Below are 25,124 nucleotides of genomic sequence, written 5' to 3'. Positions count from 1 at the left end.
TCACCCTGACTGTTGATGAGCAACTTGATATGTTATCCCTCTTAGTATTTTTTTTGTTTGTTCTACTTAATACTTTTGGTTGAATACTGTAATCAATACACAATTCTTCTTAAGTTCTGAAACTTAACTGAAAAATGATCGCTGTTAAACGTAAGAGTGGGAATAAGAGAGGGAAGAGATGTGCAATTCAGGACATGCTCAAGCTGACTTACCTCAAACGGTAGAGTTAGAAACATACCAGGGGATTCCAATTCAATCCCATCAAGGTGGCATGCACCAATGCCATCTCACTAGTCCCAGTGATCAATTTCAGCTCACAATTGATCATAATGATAGGACTAAGAACCAAAGGGATCACATAAACAAGAATAGTGTCTGCAAATATTAGCTGATAGAATAAAAAAGGGAGAGAATGATCCAACATGGGAAGTGAGATACACAGCAGACCCATAAAATGGCAGATGTCCTAAACAGCACCCTGGCCTCAGAATCAGCCCTTAAGGCATGCGGATCTGGCTGAAATGCCCATGAGACTATTTCAGGTATGGAAAGCCAAGACACTCTGGAAAAAACAAAAACTAAATGAAAGATCTCTGCGAGTGAGATCCCACTGGAAAGAATGGGTCATCAAAGAAGGAGGTACCTTTCTCTGAAGGGAGCGAGAACTTCCACTTTGACCATGGCCTTGTCTAAATATGATCAGAGTCGGTGAATTCAGGGGGCTTCCATAGCCTTGGCAGCTCATGACAAGAGCCTTGGGTGATTAATGGGGGCATAAACAAGAGTGTCAATTTGTTAAAGTCAACAACAGGAGTCACTGTGCACTTACTCCTCATGTAGGATCTTTGTCCTTAGTGTGCTGTACATTGTGATTTAATGCTATAACTGGTACTCAAACAGTATTTTTCACTTTATATTTCTGTGTGGCAGCAAACTGTTGAAATCTTTACTTAATGTATGCTAAACTGATCTTCTGTATATAAAGAGAATTGAAAATGAATCTTGATGTGAATGGAAGGGGAGAGGGAGTGGGAAAGGGGAGGGTTGCGGGTAGGAGGGACGTTATGAGGGGGAAGCCATTGTAATCCATAAGCTGTACTCTGGAAATTTATATTCATTAAATAAAAGTTTGAAAGGAAAAATAAATTGAGGATAACAGCACAACATACCAAAACTTTTGGGATACAGCAAAAGCAGTGTTAAGAGGAAAGTTTATATCAATAGGTGCCTACATCAAGAAATTGGAAAGACATCAAATAGATGAGCTTTCAATTTGTCTCAAGGATCTAGAAAATCTGCAGCAAACCAGACCCAAATCTAGTAGGAGAAGAGAAATAATTAAAATCAGAGAAGAAATCAACAGGATTGAATCCAAAAAAAATTATAAAAATCAGCCAAACGAGGAGCTGGTTTTTTGAAAAAATAAACAAAATTGACATACCACTGTCCCAACTAACTAAAAAAAGAAAAGACCCAAATAAATAAAATCAGAGATGAAAAAAGGAAATGTAACAACAGACACCACAGAAATAAAAAGAATTATCAGAAATTACTACAAGGACTTGTATGCCAGCAAACAGGGAAACCTTTCAGAATAGGATAGATAACTAGACACATGCAACCTACCTAAATTGAACCAGGAAGACACAGAAAACCTAAACAGACCCATAACTGAGACAGAAATTGAATCAGTAATAAAGGCCCTCCCAACAAAGAAAAGCCCAGGACCAGATGGATTCACTGCTGAATTCTACCAGACATTTAAAGAAGAACTGACTCCAATTCTTCTCAAACTATTCAGAACAATCGAAAGAGAGGAAATCCTCCCAAATTCTTTCTATGCAGCCAGCATCACCTTAATTCCTAAGCCGGAAAAACATGCAGCATTGAAAGAGAAATACAGACCAATATCTCTGATGAATATAGATGCAAAAATTCTCAATAAAATTCTGGCCAATAGAATGCAACAACACATCAGAAAGATCATCCACCCAGACCAAGTGGGATTTAACCCTGGTATGCAGGGATCGTTCAATGTTCGCAAAACAATCAATGTGATTCACCACATTAACAGACTGCAGAAGAAAAACCATATGATTATCTCAATAGACGCAGAGAAAGCATTTGATAAAATACAACACCATTTCATGATGAAATATCCAAGCAAGTTGGGTATGGAAGGAACATTCCTCAATACAATCAAAGCAATTTATGAAAAACCCACGGCCAACATCCTATTAAATGGGGAAAAGTGGCCAGCGCCGCGGCTCTCTAGGCTAATCCTCCGCCTTGCGATGCCGCCACACCAGGTTCTAGTCCCGGTCGGGGTGCCGGATTCTGTCCCGGTTGCCCCTCTTCCAGGCCAACTCTCTGCTGTGGCCCGGGAGTGCAGTGGAGGATGGCCCAAGTACTTGGGCCCTGCACCCCATGGGAGACCAGGAGAAGGACCTGGCTCCTGCCATCGGATCAGCGCGGTGCGCTGGCCACAGCGCGCAGCCTGTGGCAGCCATTAGAGGGTGAACCAGCGGCGAAAGGAAGACCTTTCTCTCTGTCTCTCTCTCTCACAGTCCACTCTGCCTTTAAAAAAAAAAAAAAAAAAAAAGAATGGGGAAAAGTTGGAACCATTTCCACTGAGATCTGGTACCAGACAGGGATGCCCACTCTCACCACTGCTATTCAATATAGTTCTGGAAGTTCTAGCCAGAGCCATTAGGCTAGAAAAAGAAATTAAAGGGATACAAATTGGGAAGGAAGAACTCAAACTATCCCTCTTTGCAGATGATATGATTCTTTACTTAGGGGACCCAAAGAACTCTACTAAGAGACTATTGGAACTCATAGAAGAGTTTGGCAAAGTAGCAGGATGTAAAATCAACGCACAAAAATCAACAGGCTTTGTATACACAGGCCCATTCACAATAGCTACAAAAACAATCAAATACCTTGGAATCAACTTATCCAAGGACGTTAAAGATCTTTACGATGAAAATTACAAAACCTTAAAGAAAGAAATAGAAGAGGATACCAAAAAATGGAAAAATCTTCCATGCTCATGGATTGGAAGAATCAATATCATCAAAATGTCCATTCTCCCAAAAGCACTTTACAGATTCAATGCAATACCAATCAAGATACCGAAGACATTCTTCTGAGATCTGGAAAAAATGATGCTGAAATTCATATGGAGACACAGGAGACCTCGAATAGCTAAAGCAATCTTGTACAACAAAAACAAAGCCAGAGGCATCACAATACCAGATTTCAGGACATACTACAGGGCAGTTGTAATCAAAACAGCATGGTACTGGTACAGAAACAGATGGATAGACCAATGGAACAGAATTGAAACACCAGAAATCAATCCAAACATCTACAGCCTACTTATATTTGACCAAGGATCCAAAACCAATCCCTGGAGTAAGGACAGTCTATTCAATAAATGGTGCGAACCTAAAAGGCTTCCATAGCCTTGGCAACTCATGACAAGAGCCTAGGGGGATTACTGACGCCATAAACAAGAGTGTCAAATTGTTAAGTCAACAACAGGAGCCACTTTGTACTTACTTCTCATGTGGGATCTGTCCTTAATCTGTTGTCCAATGTGAAGTAATGCTATAACTAGTACTTTAACAGAATTTTTACACTTTGTGTTTCTGTGTGGGTGCAAACTGTTGAAATCTTTACTTAATATATACTAAATTGATCTTCTGTATATAAAGAGAATTGAAAATGAATGTTGATGTGAATGGAATGGGAGAGGGAGCAGGAGATGGGAGGGGTGCAAGTGTGAGGTAATTTATTGGGGGGGGGATAGCAATGTAATCCATAAACTGTACTTTGGAAATTTATATTTACTAAATAAAAAATAAAAATAAATTTAAAAATCTCAAAAAAAAAAAAAAAAGGAAATCACTGCCGGCGCTATGGCATACCAAATAAAGGCGCTGCCTGCAGTGCTGGCATCCCATATGGGTACTGGTTCAAGTCCCAGCTGCTCCACTTCCAATCCAGCTCTCTGCTATGGCCTGGGAAAGCAGTGGAAGATGGTCCAAGTCCTTGGGCCCCTGTAACCACTTGGGAGACCCAGAAGAAGCTCCTGGTTCCTGGCTTCAGATCAGCTCAGCCACAGCCAATTGGGGAGTGAACCAGAGGATGGAGGACACCCTCCTCTCTCTCTCTCTGCCTCTCCTTCTCTCTCTCTGTGTAACTCTATCACATAAATAAATAAATATTTTTAAAAAGAAATGAAATCAAATGAAAGAATGACCTGTACCCCATGTATATTGGAGCTCAATTCACAATAGCTAAGATATGGAATTAACCCAGATGTCCACCAACTGATGACTGGATAAAGAAATTGTGTCATATACGCACTCTTGAATACCACTCTGTCATAAAAAAAAAGAATTAAATCCTGTCCTTTGCAACAGAATGAATGCCACTGGAAACCATACTTAGTGAAATAAGCCAGTCACCAAAAGACAAACATCATATGTTTTCTTTGATCTGTGATAGGTAATAGAAAACCAAAAAATGTAAAGTGTAGGAGTGAAATTGACATTTTGAGATTCATTTATTGATTACAACCCTTGTCTCTACCATTGAAAAATAGTGGTTTTTTTTTATTATTTGTTGAACTCTTAGAGTAGGGTTAATCTTACGAGTGTATAGTAAACTGAAAGTAGATCACTGTAAAAATTAAGAGAGGGACTAGGAGAGGAAGGAGAAAGAAGGGTGGGAACATGGGTAGGAGTGAGGTTAGAGTGGGAAGTATCATTATATCCCTAAATCTGTATACAAAATACATGATATTATTTTACCCACTCCTTAGAATTTACCCAAAGGAATTTAAATTGGCAAACAAAAAAGCGGTCTGCAGCCTAATGTTTATTGCAGCTCAATTCACAATAGCTAAGACCTGGAACCAACCTAAATGCCCATCAACGGTAGACTGGATAAAGAAATTATGGGATATGTACTCTTTAGAATACTATACCGCAGTAAGAAACAACGAAATCCAGTCATTTGCAACAAAATGGAGGAATCTGGAACACATCATGCTGAGTGAAATAAGCCAGTCCCAAAGGGACAAATACCATATGTTCTCCCTGATCGGTGACAACTGACTGAACACCAAAAAGGAAACCTCCTGAAGTGAAACGGACACTATGGGAAACGGTGACTTGATCAGCATAGCCCTGACTGTTAATGAACAACTTAATACATTATCCCTCTTAGTAGTTTTTTTGTCTGTTCTACTTAATATGACTGGTTTAATTCTGTAATTAATACACAGTTATTCTTAAGTGTTGAAAATTAACTGAAATGTGATCCCTGTTAAACATAAGAGTGGGAATAAGAGAGGGAAGAGATGTATAATTTGGGACATGCTCAAGCTGACTTGCCCCAAATGGTAGAGTTAGAAACATACCAGGGGATTCCAATTCAATCCCATCAAGGTGGCATGTACCAATGCCATCTCACTATTCCAAGTGATCAATTTCAGTTCACAATTGATCATAATGAAAGGACTAAGAGTCAAAGGGAGCACATAAACAAGTCTAGTACCTGCTAACACTAACCGATAGAATAAATAAAGGGGAGAGTGATCCAACATGGGAAGTGGGACACTCAGCAGACTCATAGAATGGCAGATGTCCTAAATAGCGCTCTGGCCTCAGAATCAGCCCTAAAGGCATTTGGATCTGGCTGAAAAGCCCATGAGAGTATTTCAGGCATGGAAAGCCAAGACACTCTGGCAAAAGATCTCTGTGAGTGAGATCCCAGTGGAAAGAACAGGTCTTCAAAGAAGGAGGTACCTTTCTCTGAAGGGAGGAGAGAACCTCCACTTTGACTATGACCTTGTCTAAACAAGATAAGAGTCGGAGAACTCAGAGGGCTTCCATAGCCTTGGAAACTCATGACTGGAGCATGGGGAGATTACTGATGCCATAAACAGGAGTGTCAATTGGTAAAGTCAACAACAGGAGTCACTGTGCACTTACTCCTCATGTAGGATCTCTGTCCTTAATGTGCTGTGCATTGAGATTTAATGCTATAACGAGTACTCAAACAATATATTTCACTTTGTGTTTCTATGGGGTGCAAACTGTTGAAATCTTTACTTAATGTATACTAAACTGATCCTCTGTTAAAAAAAAAAAAAGAAATTATCAACTCCCAACTTGACTCTCACTGGGATTAAACATGACAATAGGTCTGATCTGATTTCATCATCATTTAAAAAAATCATCTATTATTTTTCACTTTATGTTTCTGTGTGGGAGCAAACTGTTGAAATCCTTACTTAATGTATACTAAGCTGATCTTCTGTATATTAAGAGAATCGAAAATGAATCTTGATGTGAATGGAAGGGGAGAGGGAGTGGGAAAGGGGAGGGTTGTGGGTGGGAGGGACGGTATGGGGGGGAAGCCATTGTAATCCATAAATCGTACTTTGGAAATTTATATTCATTAAATAAAAGTTAAAAAAATTTTTTTAAAAATTTTTTAATAAATTAATAAAAATATTTATTTATTTGAAAGTCATAGAGGAAAGTTATGGGGGGGAGCTCTTCCATTCACTGGTTCACTCCCCAGATGGTTGCAATGGCCAGGGCTGAGCCAGGCCAAAGCCAGGAACCAGAAGCTCCCTCCAGCTCTCCCACATGGATTCAGGGGCCCAAGCATTTGGACTATCTTCTGCTGCTTTTCCCAGGCCATTAGCAGGGAGCTGGATCAGAACTGGAACAGGGGTCAGTGCTGCAGCAGCAGGTTAAGCCCCAGTCTGCAGGGCTGGCATCCTCTATGGTGGTTGATTCAAGTCCTAGCTGTTCCATTTCCAGTCCAGCTCCCTGCTTATATGCCTGGGAATGCAGCAGAAGATGGTCCAAATGCTTGGGCCCATTCCCCTACATGGGAGACTTGGAAGAAGCTGCTGGCTCCTGGCTTCGTCCTGGCTCAGCACTGGCCATTGGAGTCATCTGAGGACTGAACCAGCGGATGGAAGCTTCTCTCTGTCACTTGCTCGCTCGCTCTCGCTCTCTTCTTTCCTCCTTCCCTCCCCTCCCTCTCTCTCTGTAACTCTATTAAATAAATAAATAAAATAAAATAAAATAAAATAAAATAAATGAAGTTGAGCCACTGAGTCAGGAACTAGCACCCATATGGATGCTTGCATTGCAGGCGGCAGCTTTACCCACCATGCTGACCCCTGTACACTTTTTCAAGTAACATCATATGCAACAAACAGTAGAGTACACAAATACGTGAAATAACAACTGACAGAACTGAAAGGAGAAATAGTATTAAATAATAGTAGGATATTTCAGAATCCCACTTTCAAATAGGGATCGATAAATCACATAGAAATATCAAAACGGAAATGGAGGACTCAACACTACAGACTGAATCACAAAAAGATTAGTGGAAGAACAGAATAAAGAAGCAAGTTGATTTTAATTTAAAAAATCACTCATGAACTTCTCATACTCATGGATTACAGAAATTTCTGAACCAAAATAAGCTATTTTTAAAAATTTTAATTCTTATCATCATTATATTTGAAAGGCATAGAGACTTTCTGGAGTACTCTCATATTAATAGAACACCACATCCAAGAGTAGAATACACATTTTTCTCAAATACACATGTAACATTCTCCAGAATAAATCACATTAGTTCACAAAACAAGATATAAATAAATATGCCATATATTTTGTTTATGTTTATATAAATATACTAAAATCTGAACATATCTATGACTATTAAGGATATTGAATCAATATTTAAAAGTCTCCAACCTGGGTGACTTCACTGGTGAATTCTACCAAAATTTAACACAATAATACCAATCTTCCTTAACAAATTCAAGAAGACCAAAATTGTGCCAAGTATCTTTTCAAACCACAGAAGAATTATACTCTAAGTCAACAGCTGAAGGAAAATTGGAAATGTCAAACATATAGATTAAACAATAAACTTTAATCAACTAATAAATGCAATAAGAAATCACAAAGAGAAATGTATCTTGCAACAGATGAAAACAAAAATACCCATATCAAAATTACAGTATGTAGCAGCAAAAGTAATACTGAGAGAAGTTCATAGAGATACATACCTAAATCAAAAGATAAACATCTTACTTAATAACCTAACTTTATATCTCAAGGAACTAGAAATAGAAGAAAAAAATAAATCCAAATCTATTAGAAGGAAGGAAATAGCAAATGTCACCATAGAAATAAATGAAATAGATACCAGAAAAACAATAGAAAAGCTAAACAAAAGTTGTCTTCTTGAAAAGATAAACTAAATTGACAAACCTTCATCTAGACTAAGAAAAAGGAGCAAATAAAATCAGAAATGTAAAAAGGGACATTACAACTGATGTCACAGAAATTAACGGGATTATAAGAAACTAAAACAATCATATGTCAACAAATGAATAATCTAAAAGAAATCGAAAAATTCTTAGAAAGACTCAACCTATCAAGACTGAATCATAAGGATATAAAAAAATCTGAATATACCTATGACTAGTAAGGATATTGAATGAGTAATCAAAATACTCCCAACTGTGGGGAGCAGCCCGGACTGGACTGAGTTACTGGAATTAAGACTTATTCTATGCATCTGCTCTCCCACAATATGGCGCTGGGAGAGAAGTAAACAGCTTCTACACAGCTGCCTCCAGTTCAGCTAATAAACTGTAGGACTTGCTCCTGATTGGAGGAGAGCAGCGTACTCGGCGTGTGGGCAGCCAAGTTAGGATTGGCAGAGGAGGACTATAAAGGAGGAGAGAGACAGCATGCACCAGGAACATCTAAGGGGAACATCTGAGGGAACACCTGTGCAGCCCCCGAGAGAGCCGGCCAGCGGTGTGCCGCTCCCCCGCGGAAGTGAGGAATGTGGCAGGGGGAACTGCCCTTCCACGGAGGTGGAAGGGACAGCAGCCAACCCGGGAAGAACCAGCAGCAAACCCGGGGAGGGCCGAGCAGATGAAAGAACAGCGCAGGGTCCTGTGTCGTTCCTCCACGAAGAGGGGGAGCGACATAATGGTGCCGTGACTCGGATATGAAGCCTAGGCAGGGTTTAGTGTCGTTCCTCCATGAAGAGGGGGAGCGACATAATGGTGCCGTGACTCGGATAGGAAACCTAGGACAGATATGAAACTTAGGAGGGAAGAAACGGGAAGAAGTGGAAAATACCGGAGAGAGAGAGACTAGCAAACAGCCTAGGGAAAAGCCGGACGAAAAAGGTGCCGGAAGAAGCTATTGAAAGCCTAGGCATAGACTCAGATACGGACTACGGGGGGAAGCTGGGAGAAATCTCTAAGGTCGAAAGTGAAAGTGAAAGCTAGAACAAACAGACTCGGATGCGGACTGTGGGGAGAGGCCAGGAGAAATGAGGGAGGAGTATTGTTGGAGGAAAGCTTGGGGAAACATACCGGGTAGAGAAAAATGTTAGGGAAATTGAAGCCGCGGGGGGCAGGCCAAGGCGGAGACGAAAGCCACTTTGGGATTCTCAAGTTAGCCCGGGAATAGGGGGCGAAAAGTTAAAACCAGAAGCGGAAACGTAAGCCTGGTTGGGATCCGTCTGATTAGCCCGGGGAGCAAAGGACGGGAAGCCAAACCGTGGGGCGGAGACGTAAGCTGGGTTGAATTCGCCAGGCTAGCCCGGGGAACTTGGATTGAATGCTAGCGGTGGAGACGCAAGCTACGCTGTGTGACTCGCGGAAGCCGCCGCGTGCAGAGAGAGCACGGGGCGTGAATAGATAGGGAATGCGGGGCTGGCGCGAGGCCGTGGTTCAGACGCGAAAGGGCTAGTGCGAGACCGCGGAGTGTGCGCGCAAAGCCGAGCCGCGCAGAGCCGAGAAGCCGCGCAGATGAGAGAGGCGCGGGCTGAAGCGGCTCAGAGCCGGAAAGCCGCCAAGAAGCAGCCTCGGGGCGGGCGCAGGAAAGCCGCAGGGATAAGAGAAACAGAAGTTTAGAAGTAAAATGAGAGAAATGGGAATGTTGGCAGACAGAAGTAAAATGGGAGAAATAGGAATGCCCGGAGATAGAGAAATAGAGAAATAGAAAGGCCTCCCCTCAACATGGCAATGAGAAAGCTTAGATTCGGTCTGCCCGATTAGTGAGGCGATGAGCACCTGCGGCGGCTAGCAACTTATGCGCCGCAGGTCACCGAAGACAGGCACGAATTAACATCAGTAAGGCCTCCCCACAATACAGCAATTAGGAGGCTTGGATTCGGTCTGCCTGATTAAGGCGGTAAGCGCCAGCAGGCGGCTCGACCAGAGTGTGAGCCGCAGGTCACCGAACACAGGCACGCATCAGCGCCTAAAAACCTCCTCACAACATGGCGAAGAGAGGACCCAGATTCGGTTTGCCTGATTGATAGGACTTGTAAGAACCTGTGGCAACTCTAGCAAGTAGAGCAGAGTGTGTGCCGCGGGACACCGAAGACAGGCGCTTATCAACGCCAAAAATAAAAAGAAAGGGGGATTTGTGGGGAGCAGCCCGGACTGGACTGAGTTACTGGAATTAAGACTTATTCTATGCATCTGCTCTCCCACAATATGGCGCTGGGAGAGAAGTAAACAGCTTCTACACAGCTGCCTCCAGTTCAGCTAATAAACTGTAGGACTTGCTCCTGATTGGAGGAGAGCAGCGTACTCGGCGTGTGGGCAGCCGAGTTAGGATTGGCAGAGGAGGACTATAAAGGAGGAGAGAGATGGCCTGCACCAGGAACATCTAAGGGGAACATCTAAGGGAACACCTGTGCAGCCCCCAGAGAGCCGGCCAGCGGAGTGCCGCTCCCCTGCGGAAGTGGGGAATGTGGCCAGGGGGAACTGCCCTTCCACGGAGGTGGAAGGGACAGCAGCCAACCCGGGAAGAACCAGCAGCAAACCCGGGGAGGGCCGAGCAGACGAAAGAACAGCGCAGGGTCCTGTGTCGTTCCTCCACGAAGAGGGGGAGCGACACCAACAAAACATAGCCAGGACTGAATAATTTCACCAGTGAATCCCACTAAAATTTAAAGTGTTAATGCCAGTCTTTCCCAAAATCTTCTAAAAAATTGAGGCTAGCATTGTGGTGCAATGGGTTAAACCACTGCCTGTGGCACTGACATACCATATATGGGCATCAGTTTGAGTCCCAGCTGCTCCACATCCAATCCAGCTCCCTATTAATGCACTTGAGAAAGTAGCAGAAGATGGCTCAAGTGACTGGGCTCCTGCCACTCACATGGGAGACCCAGATGGAGATCCAGGGTCCCAGCTTCTGCATGGCCCAGCCCTGGCTGCCGTGGCCATTTGAGGAACGAACAAGCAGATGGAAGATCTCTATCTGTCTCTTCCTGCCTCTCAGTAACTCTGCCTTTCAAATCAATAAATAAATCTTTCTTTAAAATTGTCCAAAAATATTGAAGGGGAATACACACTTCTGAACTCATTTTACAAAGACACTATTACCCTAATAAGAAAGCGGTACAAAGATATCACCCCCACCAAAAAAAAAAAAAAAAAGAAAGAAAAATAACCAATAACTGTGAACAGAGGCAAAAATCCTCAAAAAAATGCTAGGAAACCAAATTCAATAGCTCGTTAAATGGATTATACACCATGAAAGGTTTTTCTATGGAAGGCCAGGATACAAAAAAAATGAACACATTAATGTGGCACTCCACCATGAACATGGTGCACTACAACTTCAAGAAGTTTACCATGGGTGCCATCTGCCAAAGACTTTTTTGAACTAACGTTAAGAAAGACTCAACAAAACATTCCAACAGTTATTTGTATACATTACCAAATTCATCAGGAGATATTTTAACAACATAAAAGTCAAATTTATTTAACAGTATTACCATGATAGATTCTAGTGGATTTCTTCAAATTGGATGATATTGATCCATTTTACTGGTTTTGTGAATATCTCCCTGACAAGGATCATTACAAGCTGATTCCTTAGACAAATAAATATTGTCCAAAATTTAACTGACAATTTTGCTAAAGATTATGTGTAGCTTATGAAATATGGTGAGTCTCTCTTATAGCTTTAAGTGGTTGAAGCATACTGCCCTCAGGTGAATGTGCACTATTATCAAGACATAGCAGAAGGGTTTGGAATATTTTGAACAAGTGAATCAGTATTTATCTCATTTAACAACAGTTGACACATATATGAGAACTCTGCTGTTATGTGGGTGCCCAAATGCCTGGAAACCCAGATTCATCAATAAGGTGGTGAGAGCAGATGTGGATTCCAGACCTATGCATTTATAACCTACTCTGTGTTTTACACTTGAGCTGATTATAAGTACCTATTTTGACAGGTTATAGATAATAGATACTCTAGGTATTATAAATATTTAGTATTTACCTTGGCAGGTAGTAGACACTACAGAAATTTAAAAATCCTGTCACCCTTTGGAAGATTTGAACACCACCAGAATGCAAGCCATTATAACCCTGGGTCACCTCTGCACTTTTTTGTATGCAATGGGTTTGTCTGAGCAATGCAGATATGTGTTAAAAGAGCAGATCAAACTCTTCTAGGATATACCTCTCTTTATCAACAAGCCTCTTATAGTTGTAGCAAACAAATGTGATGTGAAGAGACTAACTGAATTTTCTGAATATGATCAGAAAATGTTTCAAACTTTGCAGGCTGAAGGATTCCCTATAACAGAAAACAGTACTGTGCTTGAGGAAGGAATTATCAAAGTTAGAACAGAGGCTTGCAATAGCTTCTGGCTCAGCAAGTGGAAACCGAAAATAAGGGAAATAAAGTAAATGATATGCTGAACAGATTATACTTAGCTTTCCCAAACAAGAGAGATAAGGAAAGGCCCCCTTTCATCTCCAAAGGAGTGGTGACATGCAGAAAGAGAATGGAAAATGGAAATCCCAAGAAGAAAAGGGAGTGAGAGCTTGATATAGAATTGGGAGGTGGTCATATTTTAGACCTTCAGAAGTACTGGTATTTAATGACTTTGTCTGAAAAATATAAAATTACAGAGATATGGGAGGCTATAATATAGCCAATTATATTCTCTCTCTCTCTCTCTCTCTCTCTCTCTCTCCCCTCCCCCTCCATCCCTCTCTCTGTAACTCTCAATTTTAAATAAATAAAACAAATCTTAAAAAAACAGTTCCTGACAAGTATGAATTTAAACGTGAATATGAGGAACTGGTAAAAATCCAATAGCTAGAAAAAATAACTTGAAAAGTCTGCAACCCAAAGAATACAGAGACCCAGGATATATTTTTAAAAGTATCTATCTATCTATCTACATATCTAATAGGCAGAGTGACAGACAGAAGGAAAGGGAGAGGGATGGAGGGAGGGAATGGGAGAGAGAGGGAGATCTTCTATCTGCTGGTTCACTCTCCAAATGGCCACAACAACCAGGGCTGGGCCAGGCTGGAGTCAGGAACCTGGATCACCACTCTGGTCTCTCATATAGGTAGCAGGGCCCCAAGTTGTTGAGCCATAATCCCACTGGCTTTTCAGGTCCATTAGCAGGGATCTGGATTGGAAGTAGAGCAACTGGGACTCTGATATGAGCAATCTGATATGAGATTCCAGCGTTGTGAGCCACAGATTAACCCCCTGTGCCACATCAGCCCTGATCCAGGATGTCTTGAACTGCTCAGAAGAATACATGGACAGTTCTGGAGTGTGAGATGCAGTCTAGGTGTTGCCATGAATGATGAAGACAACAGTCACTACACAATCCAAGCAACAAGATCTCAGAGGAAAGGTAAGTAAGAAAAACTCTGTTTCACTCCCTCCGTAGCCCAGAATCAGAGTTTCTCTCAAAATTTCCACATGATGTTTCCGGACTTTGGGATACCAAGATAGTGAAGAAAGATTATGGTGTATAATTTTCAGAATAAGATGAACCTGTTTGAGGATGAAAGGGGAGGCAGATAGACATTTCTGTTATATGAAACCTAAGCACCTCATCTCTGGAAAAAGGAAAAGCTGATAAGAAGCACAGGAGATATGTTTTTCACTTGCCATGGTTGGCTATACTGCTGTTCATTTCTTGGTTTGGTATGGTACATTTTCATAAAACTGAAATCATGATCTACAACCTAAAAATGAAAATGAAAGTAATTAAAGCATTTGTTGCTTCACTAAACACTGTGGTTAACCCCTATTTTTGTCATTGCATAATCAAATATTTTGAATAGACAAGGTTTCTGCATTCAATAAGGCATTGATTACTTCAGATTTACAGAATTGAAAAGATTTATTAGTATCACTGTTCTGTTTTTGATGGAGAAAATCCTATCTTTTTCTTCTGCAAGAAGGAATTTTAATTCATCATATATGAATAGCCCTATTTTGTAAAGAAAGCATCACTACTTGTAGATGTAGTCAGAAGGTTACCAGTCCTACCCTGCAAGCTTGGGAGCAAACATGCTTACATGTGTCAGACCTCAGTGCTTAAAATACACCTTTAAATCATTCTCTAATATTTTTGCACAATGTTTCATTGTAATCTTCCTTCAATCCCTTTATCCAAAATAAACTCCAGAAGACAGTAAGAAAAAAATCAATTAATGTGATATGCCACATTAACAAATTGAAGAATAGGGAGTGAGTTTTTAGACAAGCAGCTAAGACACACCTGTCCCTTATTTGCATTATCTGGGTTCAATTCCTAATGAAAGAAATTAAAGAAGACACAAATAAATTTAAATGCATCCTGTATTAATGGATTGGAAGACTTAATGATATTAAAATGTCCTCACTATCAGGGTCCATGTTATGAGAGCCAGTTAAACCGCCTCCTGCAATCCCATATGGGTGCCAGTTCGAGTCCTGGCTGCTCCAGGACTTCGAATCCAGTTCCCTGATAATATGCCTGAAAAAGCAACAGAAGATGACCCAAGAGCTTGGGCCCCTGACACCCATGTGGGAAACTCAAATAGAGTTCCGGGCTTCTGGCTTCCAGGAGTGAACCATTGGATGGAAGATCTCTCCACCTCCCTCCTTTTCTCTTCTCTTCCTCTCTCCTTCTCTCTTCTCCTACCTTCCCTTTCCCTTTTTCCCTTTCCCTCTCCTTCTTCCTCTCCCTTCTCCCCTCTCACCTCTATCCCTCTCTCTCTCTACAAATCTGCCTTTCAAATAAATATCTGTTTTTAAGAAAAAAGTCTTCACTATCCAACATGATCTACAGATTTGACACAATCCTCATCAAAATCCCAATAACATTTTTATAAAAAATGTAAATAACATTTATAAAATTCATATGGATCCACAAAAGACATTCAACAGCCAAAACAATATTTGGAAAAAAAACCTGGAGAACTTACTCTCCCTGATTTTGAAACATATTACAAAGTTACAGTAATTAAAGCTATCATAAAGGTGCACTGATGGGCCAATTGTGGGGGGACCAAGCTCATAAATAAGTGCATACATATGCAGTCCAATGATCCCTGACAAGGATTTAAACATTACAAAAGGACAGTCTTATCATTACTTGCTACTAGGAAAACTACATTCATACAAAAGAAAGAAATTGGCCCCTTATGTCATACCATACAGAAAAATAAACTCAAAATGGATCAAATATTTCAATCTAAGACCTGAAACTATAAAACTCCTCTGAGAAAACATAGGGGAAAACTTCATAACATGGGTTTTGACAATGATTTTTTTGGATATGACACCAAAAGTACAGGCAACAAAAGCAAAAAAAGATATAAATGGTATTAAGTCAAAGTGAATTCTTCTCCACAGGAAAGGAAACCCAGCAATAGAAGTTAAAAGGCAACCTCCATGGGGCCAACGCTGTGGCATAGTGGATAAAGCCATGCCTGCAGTGCAGGCATCCCATATGGGTGCTGGTTCAAGTCCCGGCTGCTCCACTTCCAATCCAGCTCTCTGCTATGGCTGGGAAGGCAGTGGAGGATGGTCTAAGCCCTTGGGCCCCTGCACCCGCGTGGGAGACCCAGAAGAGGCTCCTGGCTTCAGATTGGTGCAGCTCCACCAGCAGATGGAAGACCTCTTTATCTCTCTCTGCCTTTCCTTCTCTCTCTGTGTAACTCTGACTTTCAAATAAATAAATAAATCTTTTTTTTAAAAAAGGCAACCTCCAGAATGAGAGGAAATATTTGCAAACCTATGCATCTGATAAGAACTTAATATCCAAAATATATAAGGGATCCATACAATTCAATAGCAAAAAATATAACTTTATTACAATAATGGGCAAAAGATATGGTTAGACATTTTTCTAAAGAAGACATACAAATGGGCAAAAAGTAGATGAAAAATATTCTGACATTATCAGAGAAAAGCAAATCAAAACCACAATGAATTGCCACATCATATTTCCTAAGGTGACCATTATTAAAATGGTTAAGTAGCCACCTGTGATGCTGGCATCCCATACTGGAGTGTCAGTTCAAGTCCTGGCTGCACTGCTCTGCTGGCAACATAGCTCCCTGCTAATGCACCTGGGAAAGCGGAAGACGGCAAAGATACTTGGACCCCTGACACCCACTTGGGAGACCTGGATGGAGTTCCTGGTTCTTGCCTTCAGCCTGGTCCAGACCCAGGTGTTGTGACCATGTGGGGAATGAACTAATGGATGCAAGATCCTTTCTCTCTCTCTCTCTCTCTCTCTCTCTCTCTGCCTGCCTCCATTTTCTCTCTCACTCTGCCTTCCAAATAACAAAATCAGAAACAAGTATTGCACATTAGATCTTACATTAGGACTGTTTCGCATTGAACAGGATATGGCATCCCAAACTCATGCTGATGTTTAAACTGTGAAGTCTTATGTTAACAGCTGATGGGGGTGCTAGCGCTGTGGCATAGTAGGTAAAGCCACCACCTGCAGTGCCAGCATCCCATATGGGTGCCGGTTCAAATCCTGGATCCAGCTCCCTGATATGGCCTGGGAAAGCAGTGGAAGATGGCCCAAGGGCTTGGGCCCCTGCATCCACATGGGAGACCTGGAAGAAGCTTCTGGCTCCTGGCTTCTGATCGGTCCAGCTCTGGCTGTTACCACCATTTGGGGAGTGAACTAGTGGATGGTAGACTTTCTCTCACTCTCATTCTTGCTCTCGCTCTTACTCTCGCTCTCCCTCTGCCTCTGCCTCTCTGTAATTCTGCCTTTCAAATAAATAAATAAATCTTTCAAAAAATGCTGATGGACTAAGGGTGAAGAGTCGATCTTTAGGTCACTGGAGGCTTGCTATCAAAAGGTGGTTCTCATGAGAAAGTTGGACATTTAACCTGGGTTTATCCTCCTTTCTCTCTTTGCTTCCTGATTCACCATGTGATTATTCCACCATTGCCAGCCTCCAACAGATACAAGACTAATGGAGCTGTCCAGTATTGCACTGTAAACCCCCAAAATACAAGCCCAAATAAACTTGTCCTTCCTAAGAAACTCTGGTCTGGTATTTTAGTCAAAATAACAAAGAGCTGACTAATGCAATGACTATAGTTTAATAACAGTGTAATGTATTTAGGATTTCTGTTAAATGAGTAGGTTATAACTGCTCTTGGCAGAGATGGAAAAAATGGCTAGCAATTTGATATTGTGTATATGTTAATTTAGTTCATGTTTAGCTACTGTCATGAACTACATATATGTACCTCATGACATCATGTTATATATACTTTAAAAATAAACAATAACCAAGATGGAGATTGAGTTAGTAATAAAGAACCTCGCAACAAAGAAAATTCCAGGACTGGATGGTTTCAATGCTGAATTCTATCACACTTTTAAAGAAAAACTAAACCCAAAATTAATAAACTATTCACAACAACTGAAAGGGAGGGAATCTTCCCAAACTCCTTGAGGCCAGCACATCTTAATTTAAAAACCAGAAAATGATACAAAAAGAAAGAGAACTATAGACCAATATCTCTGATGAACATAGATGGCAAAAGTCCTCAACAAAATACTAGCTAATAGAATACAACAACACATCAGAAAATCATTCACCCAGACCACATGGGATATATCCTTGGTATACATGGATGATTCAACATGATTGCACAGGATCTGGTGATTGTGATTGTGCAACTCAAGTGTGAACCATCAGAGACTGGCTGAGCAGCTGAGGAACTGCCTCTTTCATGCCTCCTACAACCTAGGGCAGATAGCAAGGAATCAAAGGACTGTTTTGTACTTTGTGCCAGACTGATAAAACCCAGCACTGAGAATATTCCAATAGCCCATGTCCCCAGTCCGGTTCCCACAGACACAACCTCTGAACTTTTCAGTGCCAGGAGAGTTTCGTGGTCCTGGTTCAGCAGTCTTACACTCTAGCAAGCATCACCAGTGGTTGATAGGTACATCATTGGGAAGTAGGACCATTTCAGCAACAGAAAAGACTACTTATAATTTCTAGAAGGACAGCAATAAATGAAACAAAATTACTAAAATTGATCCCTCAGTGCACAGATGATGTCAAACTCCAACAAGCATCAGGAACTTCCAGGCAAACACGCCCTCTCCTAAAGAGCAAAATATGGTGCCAGAAACCAACTACACAGTAACTGATATTTCCAGATACTCTGATGAAGATGTCAAAAGAGTTGTTTTAAGGAAGATTAATGAAATTCAAAAGAACACAGAGAAATGATTCAATATTCTAACAGATAAATTTGATAAGTAATTAAACTAAATCAAGAAGAAATCCTTAAACTGAAAAATATACGTGAAATTACAAACAATAGAAATCATCAATAGCATAATAAGTCAAAGAAAGAATCAGTGAGCTCAAACACTATTTGAAAATACACAAATGGAGAGAAAAGAATAAGGGCATCAAGACAAATTTTTAAAAAAGCACAAAGGGCCTTGGCAACTCATGACAAGAGCCTAGGGTGATTACTGAGGCCATAAACAAGAGTGTCAATTTGTTAAGTCAACAACACGAGTCACTGTGCACTTACTCCTCATGTAGGATCTCTGTCCTTAATGTGCTGTACATTGTGATTTAATGCCATAACTAGTACTCAAACAGTATTTTTCACTTTGTGTTTCTATGTGTGTGCAAACTGTTGACATCTTTACTTAATATATGCTAAACTGATCTTCTGTATATAAAGAGAATTGAAAATTAATCTTGATGTGAAGGGAAGGGGAGAGGGAGCGGGAAAGGGAAGGGTTGCGGGTGGGCGGGAAGTTATGGGGGGGGAGGCAATGTAATCCATAAGCTGTACTTTGGAAATTTATATTCATTAAATAAAAGTTTAAAAAAGCGCAAAGGAAACATGAGATGGCATTTAAAAAAGGCAAATATTCAAAGTTATTGGGATTCAATAAGGACTGGATTGTGCCAAAGGAGTAGAGACCAAATTCAAACAGAAAACTTTCCAAATCTAGATAAAAATCCAACTACACAGGTACACAAAAGCCAAAGGTGACTAGGCATATTCAATCCAATCAAGTCTGCCCCAAAACATTTACAAACAAGCTCCCCAAGTTTAAAGATAATGAGAGGATTCTCAAAGCTGTAAGAGAAAAGGAGTAAATAGCACATAAAGAGGTCCCAATTCACCTGACCTCAGATTTCTCAATAGAAACCTTGCAGACCAGGAGGGAATGGCATGAGACTTTCACTACTGAAAAAAAAATTGCCAGCCAAGGTGCTATATTTAGCAAAGTTATCCTTCAGATATGATGGAGAGGTAGAGACATTCCCAGATCAACAAAAGCTGAGAAAATTAAACACCATCAGACCTGTGTTGTAAGAAATGTTAAAAGGAGTTTTTCAAACTGAAAGAAAGAAATCCTAACAAGTAAGAAGAAAATATGAGGTTGAAAACTCACCAGGTAAGAGCTACTATACCAATGAATTCAGAATGTTCTAATATTGTAAACATGGTAAATAAATCATTTAAATCTTTACTGTGAAGGCTAAAAACATGTAATTACTACAGTACCATATAAAGAGACAGGCAATATGGAAGAGGTACAATGTAATATCAGAAAATCAAAATGCTGGGGCAGGGTCCCATTGTTGTGGCATAGCAGGTAAAGCTGCTGCCTGCAACTGCTGGCATCACATATATGGCACCAGTTCATATCCTGGCAACTCTACTTCAGATCCATATCCATGTTAACAGCCTGGGAAAAGCAACAGAAGAGGGTCCAAGTGTTTGGGCCTCCACCACTCATGTGGAAGACCTGGATGAAGCTCCAGGCTCCTAGCTTTGGCCTGATCCTGCCCTGGCTGTTGCAGCCATCTGGGAAGTGAACCAGCAGATTGAAGATCTTTCTGTGTCTTTCTGTCCCTCTCTTTCTGTAGGTCTGACTTTCAAATAAATAAAGAAATCTTTCAAAAAAATATGCTGAACCAGTGTTATGGTGTAGTAGGTTAAACCATGGCTTACAATGCTGGCATTCCATATCAGAGTGCCAGCTTGAGTACCAGCTGCTCTGCTTCCAATCCAGTTCCCTGCTAATGTGCCTGGGAAACCAGTAGAAGATGGTCCAAGTACTCCCTGTGGGAGACTGGAAATGTGTTCCTGGCTCCTGGCTTCAGCCTGGCCCAGACCATGTCAGGGCTGACCAGTTGGTTGGTCAGTTGGTCAGTGTCTCTCTCTCTCTCTCTCTCTCTGCTTTTCAAATAAATAAATAAATATTTTAAAAAGTAAAAACATGAATATGGAGCACAAATATAGGCAAATTTATTAGGATTTCTTGTCTCTCTGGTTTTTGTTTGTCTCTTTTCCTATTTTTTTTTTTTTTTTTTTTAACTTTTATTTAATGAATATACGTTTCCAAAGTACGAATAATGGATTACTATGGCTTCCCCCCCATACCGTCCCTCCCACCCACAACCCTCCCCTTTCCCACTCCCTCTCCCCTTCCATTCACATCAAGATTCATTTTCGATTATCTTAATATACAGAAGATCAGCTTAGTATACATTAAGTAAGGATTTCAACAGTTTGCTCCCACACAGAAACATAAAGTGAAAAATAATAGATGATTTTTTTTAATGATGATGAAATCAGATCAGACCTATTGTCATGTTTAATCCCAGTGAGAGTCAAGTTGGGAGTTGATAGTTTCTTTTCTTTTCTTTTCTTTTTTTTTTTTTTACAGAGGATCAGTTTAGTATGCATTAAGTAAAGATTTCAACAGTTTGCACCCCCATAGAAACACAGAGTGAAATATATTATTTGAGTACTCGTTATAGCATTAAATCTCAATGCACAGCACATTAAGGACAGAGATCCTACATGAGGAGTAAGTGCACAGTGACTCCTGTTGTTGACTTTACCAATTGACACTCCTGTCTATGGCATCAGTAATCTCCCTATGCTCCAGTCATGAGTTTCCAGGGCTATGGAAGCCCCTTGAGTTCTCCGACTCTTATCTTGTTTAGACAAGGTCATAGTCAAAGTGAAGGTTCTCTCCTCCCTTCAGAGAAAGGTACCTCCTTCTTTGAAGACCTGTTCTTTCCACTGAGATCTCACTCACAGAGATCTTTTGCCAGAGTGTCTTGGCTTTCCATGCCTGAAATACTCTCATGGGCTTTTCAGCCAGATCTGAATGCCTTTAGGGCTGATTCTGAGGCCAGAGTGCTATTTAGGGCATCTGCCATTCTATGAGTCTGCTGAGTATCTCACTTCCCATGTTGGATCACTCTCCCCTTTATTTATTCTATCGGTTAGTGTTAGCAGGTACTAGACTTGCTTATGTGCTCCCTTTGACTCTTAGTCCTTTCATTATGATCAACTGCGAACTGAAATTGATCACTTGGACTAGTGAGATGGCATTGGTACATGCCACCTTGATGGGATTAAATTGGAGTCCCCTGGTATGTTTCTAACTCTACCATTTGGGGCAAGTCAGCTTGAGCATGTCCCAAATTATATATCTCTTCCCTCTCTTATTCCTACTCTTATGTTTAACAGGGATCACATTTCAGTTAAATTTCAACACTTAAGAATAACTGTGTATTAATTACAGAATTAAACCAGTCATATTAAGTAGAACAGACAAAAAAACTACTAAGAGGGATAATGTATTAAGTTGTTCATTAACAGTCAGGGCTATGCTGATCAAGTCACCGTTTCCCATAGTGTCCATTCCACTTCAACAGGTTTCCTTTTTGGTGTTCAGTCAGTTGTCACCGATCAGGGAGAACATATGGTATTTGTCCCTTTGGGACTGGCTTATTTCACTCAGCATGATGTGTTCCAGATTCCTCCATTTTGTTGCAAATGACTGGATTTCGTTGTTTCTTACTGCGGTATAGTATTCTAAAGAGTACATATCCCATAATTTCTTTATCCAGTCTACCGTTGATGGGCATTTAGGTTGGTTCCAGGTCTTAGCTATTGTGAATTGAGCTGCAATAAACATTAGGGTGCAGACCGCTTTTTTGTTTGCCAATTTAAATTCCTTTGGGTAAATTCCAAGGAGTGGGATGGCTGGGTCGAACGGTAGGGTTATCTTCAGGTTTCTGAGGAATCTCCAGACTGACTTCCATAGTGGCTTGACCAGTTTGCATTCCCACCAACAGTGGGTTAGTGTCCCTTTTTCCCCACATCCTCGCCAGCATCTGTTGTTGGTAGATTTCTGAATGTGAGCCATTCTAACCGGGGTGAGGTGGAACCTCATTGTGGTTTTGATTTGCATTTCTCTGATTGCTAATGACCTTGAACATTTTTTCATGTGCCTGTTGGCCATTTGGATTTCCTCTTTTGAAAAATGTCTATTGAGGTCCTTGGCCCATCTCTTAATTGGGTTGTTGGTTTTGTTTTTGTGGAGTTTCTTGATCTCTTTGTAGATTCTGGTTATTAACCCTTTATCTGTTGCATAGTTTGCAAATATTTTTTCCCATTCTGACGGTTGTCTCTTCACTCTCCTGACTGTTTCTTTTGCAGTACAGAAACTTCTCAATTTGATGCAATCCCAATAGTTAATTTTGGCTTTGACTGCCTGTGCCTCCCGGGTCTTTTCCAGAAACTCTTTGCCTGTGCCAATATCTTGAAGGGTTTCTCCAATGTTCTCTAGTAACTTGATGGTGTCAGGTCGTAGATTTAGGTCTTTAATCCATGTTGAGTGGATTTTTGTGTAAGGTGTAAGGTAGGGGTCTTGCTTCATGATTCTGCACGTGGAAATCCAATTTTCCCAGCACCATTTATTGAATAGACTGTCCTTGCTCAAGGAATTAGTTTTAGATCCTTGATCAAATATAAGTTGGCTGTAGATGTTTGGGTTGATTTCTGGTATTTCAATTCTGTTCCATTGGTCTATCCATCTGTTTCTGTACCAGTACCATGCTGTTTTGATTACAACTGCCCTGTAGTATGTCCTGAAATCTGGTATTGTGATGCCTCCGGCTTTGTTTTTGTTGTACAAGATTGCTTTAGCTATTCGAGGTCTCTTGTGCCTCCATATAAATTTCAGCACCAATTTTTCCAGATCTGAGAAGAAGGTCTTCGGTATCTTGATTGGTATTGCATTGAATCTATAAATTGCTTTTGGGAGAATGGACATTTTGATGATATTGATTCTTCCAATCCATGAGCATGGAAGATTTTTCCATTTCTTGGTATCCTCTTCTATTTCTTTCTTTAAGGTTTTGTAATTTTCATCGTAGAGATCTTTAACGTCCTTGGTTAAGTTTATTCCAAGGTATTTGATTGTTTTTGTAGCTATTGTGAATGGGATTGATCTTAGAAGTTCTTCCTCAGCCATGGCATTGTCTGTGTATACAAAGGCTGTTGATTTTTGTGCATTGATTTTATACCCTGCTACTTTGCCAAAATCTTCTATGAGTTCCAATAGTCTCTTGGTAGAGTTCTTTGGGTCCCCTAAATAAAGAATCATGTCATCTGCAAAGAGGGATAGTTTGAGTTCTTCCTTCCCAATTTGTATCCCTTTAATTTCTTTTTCTTGCCTAATAGCTCTGGCTAGAACCTCCAGAACTATATTGAATAGCAGTGGTGAGAGTGGACATCCCTGTCTGGTCCCAGATCTCAGTGGAAATGCTTCCAACTTTTCCCCATTCAATAGGATGTTGGCTGTGGGTTTTTCATAGATTGCTTTGATTGTATTGAGGAATGTTCCTTCCAAACCCAGTTTGCTTAGAGTTTTCATCATGAACGGGTGTTGTATTTTATCAAATGCTTTCTCGGCATCTATTGAGAGAATCATATGGTTTTTCTTCTGCAGTCTGTTAATGTGGTGTATCACATTGATTGTCTTGCGCACATTAAACCATCCCTGCATACCAGGGATAAATCCCACTTGGTCTGGGTGGATGATCTTTCTGATGTGTTGTTGCATTCTATTGGCGAGAATTTTATTGAGGATTTTTGCATCTATGTTCATCAGGGATATTGGTCTGTAATTCTCTTTCAGTGCTGCATCTTTTCCCGGCTTAGGAATTAAGGTGATGCTGGCTTCATAGAAAGAATTTGGGAGGATTCCCTCTTCTTCAATTGTTCTGAATAGTTTGAGAAGAATTGGAGTTAGTTCTTCTTTAAATGTCTGGTAGAATTCAGCAGTGAATCCCTCTGGTCCTGGGCTTTTCTTTGTTGGGAGGGCCTTTATTACTGTTTCAATTTCTGTCTCAGTTATGGGTCTGTTTAGGTTTTCGATGTCTTCCTGGTTCAATTTAGGTAGGTTGCATGTGTCCAGGAATCTATCCATTTCTGATAGGTTTCCCTGTTTGCTGACATACAAGTCCTTGTAGTAATTTCTGATGATTCTTTTTATTTCTGTGGTGTCTGTTGTTACATTTCCTTTTTCATCTCTGATTTTATTGATTTGGGTCTTTTCTCTTCTTTTTTTAGTTAGTTGGGCCAATGGGGTGTCAATTTTGTTTATTTTTTCAAAAAACCAGCTCCTCGTTTGGCTGATTTTTTGTAATGTTTTTCTTGATTCAATCCTGTTGATTTCTTCTCTGATTTTAATTATTTCTCTTCTCCTACTAGATTTGGGTCTGGTTTGCTGTAGGTTTTCTAGATCCTTGAGGTGAATAGAAAGCTCATCTATTTGGTGCCTTTCCAATTTCTTGATGTAGGCACCTATTGATATAAACTTTCCTCTTAACACTGCTTTTGCTGCGTCCCATAAGTTTTGGTATGTTGTGCTGTTATCCTCAT

The 25,124-nt window shown here is 40.6% G+C and overlaps 1 protein-coding gene and 2 pseudogenes across 3 annotated transcripts in view; 2 read left to right on the top strand and 1 right to left on the bottom strand.

The window, feature by feature from the left end:
* Positions 1-25,124, bottom strand: part of ZC3H12B (zinc finger CCCH-type containing 12B) — a 468,637-nt gene that overhangs the window by 416,395 nt on the left and 27,118 nt on the right. The gene's annotated exons all lie outside the window — the stretch shown is intronic.
* Positions 11,699-12,336, top strand: LOC138843064 (GTP-binding protein 4 pseudogene; annotated as a pseudogene).
* LOC108178687 (GTP-binding protein 4-like) overlaps positions 12,383-25,124 on the top strand; it is a 39,504-nt pseudogene continuing 26,762 nt past the window's right edge.

Source organism: Oryctolagus cuniculus, chromosome X (genome assembly GCF_964237555.1).
Source record: "Oryctolagus cuniculus chromosome X, mOryCun1.1, whole genome shotgun sequence".
Taxonomy (NCBI): Eukaryota; Metazoa; Chordata; class Mammalia; order Lagomorpha; family Leporidae; genus Oryctolagus; species Oryctolagus cuniculus.
The sequence above is the reverse complement of the archived record's forward strand: the minus strand, read 5'-3'. Positions and strand labels throughout refer to the sequence as shown.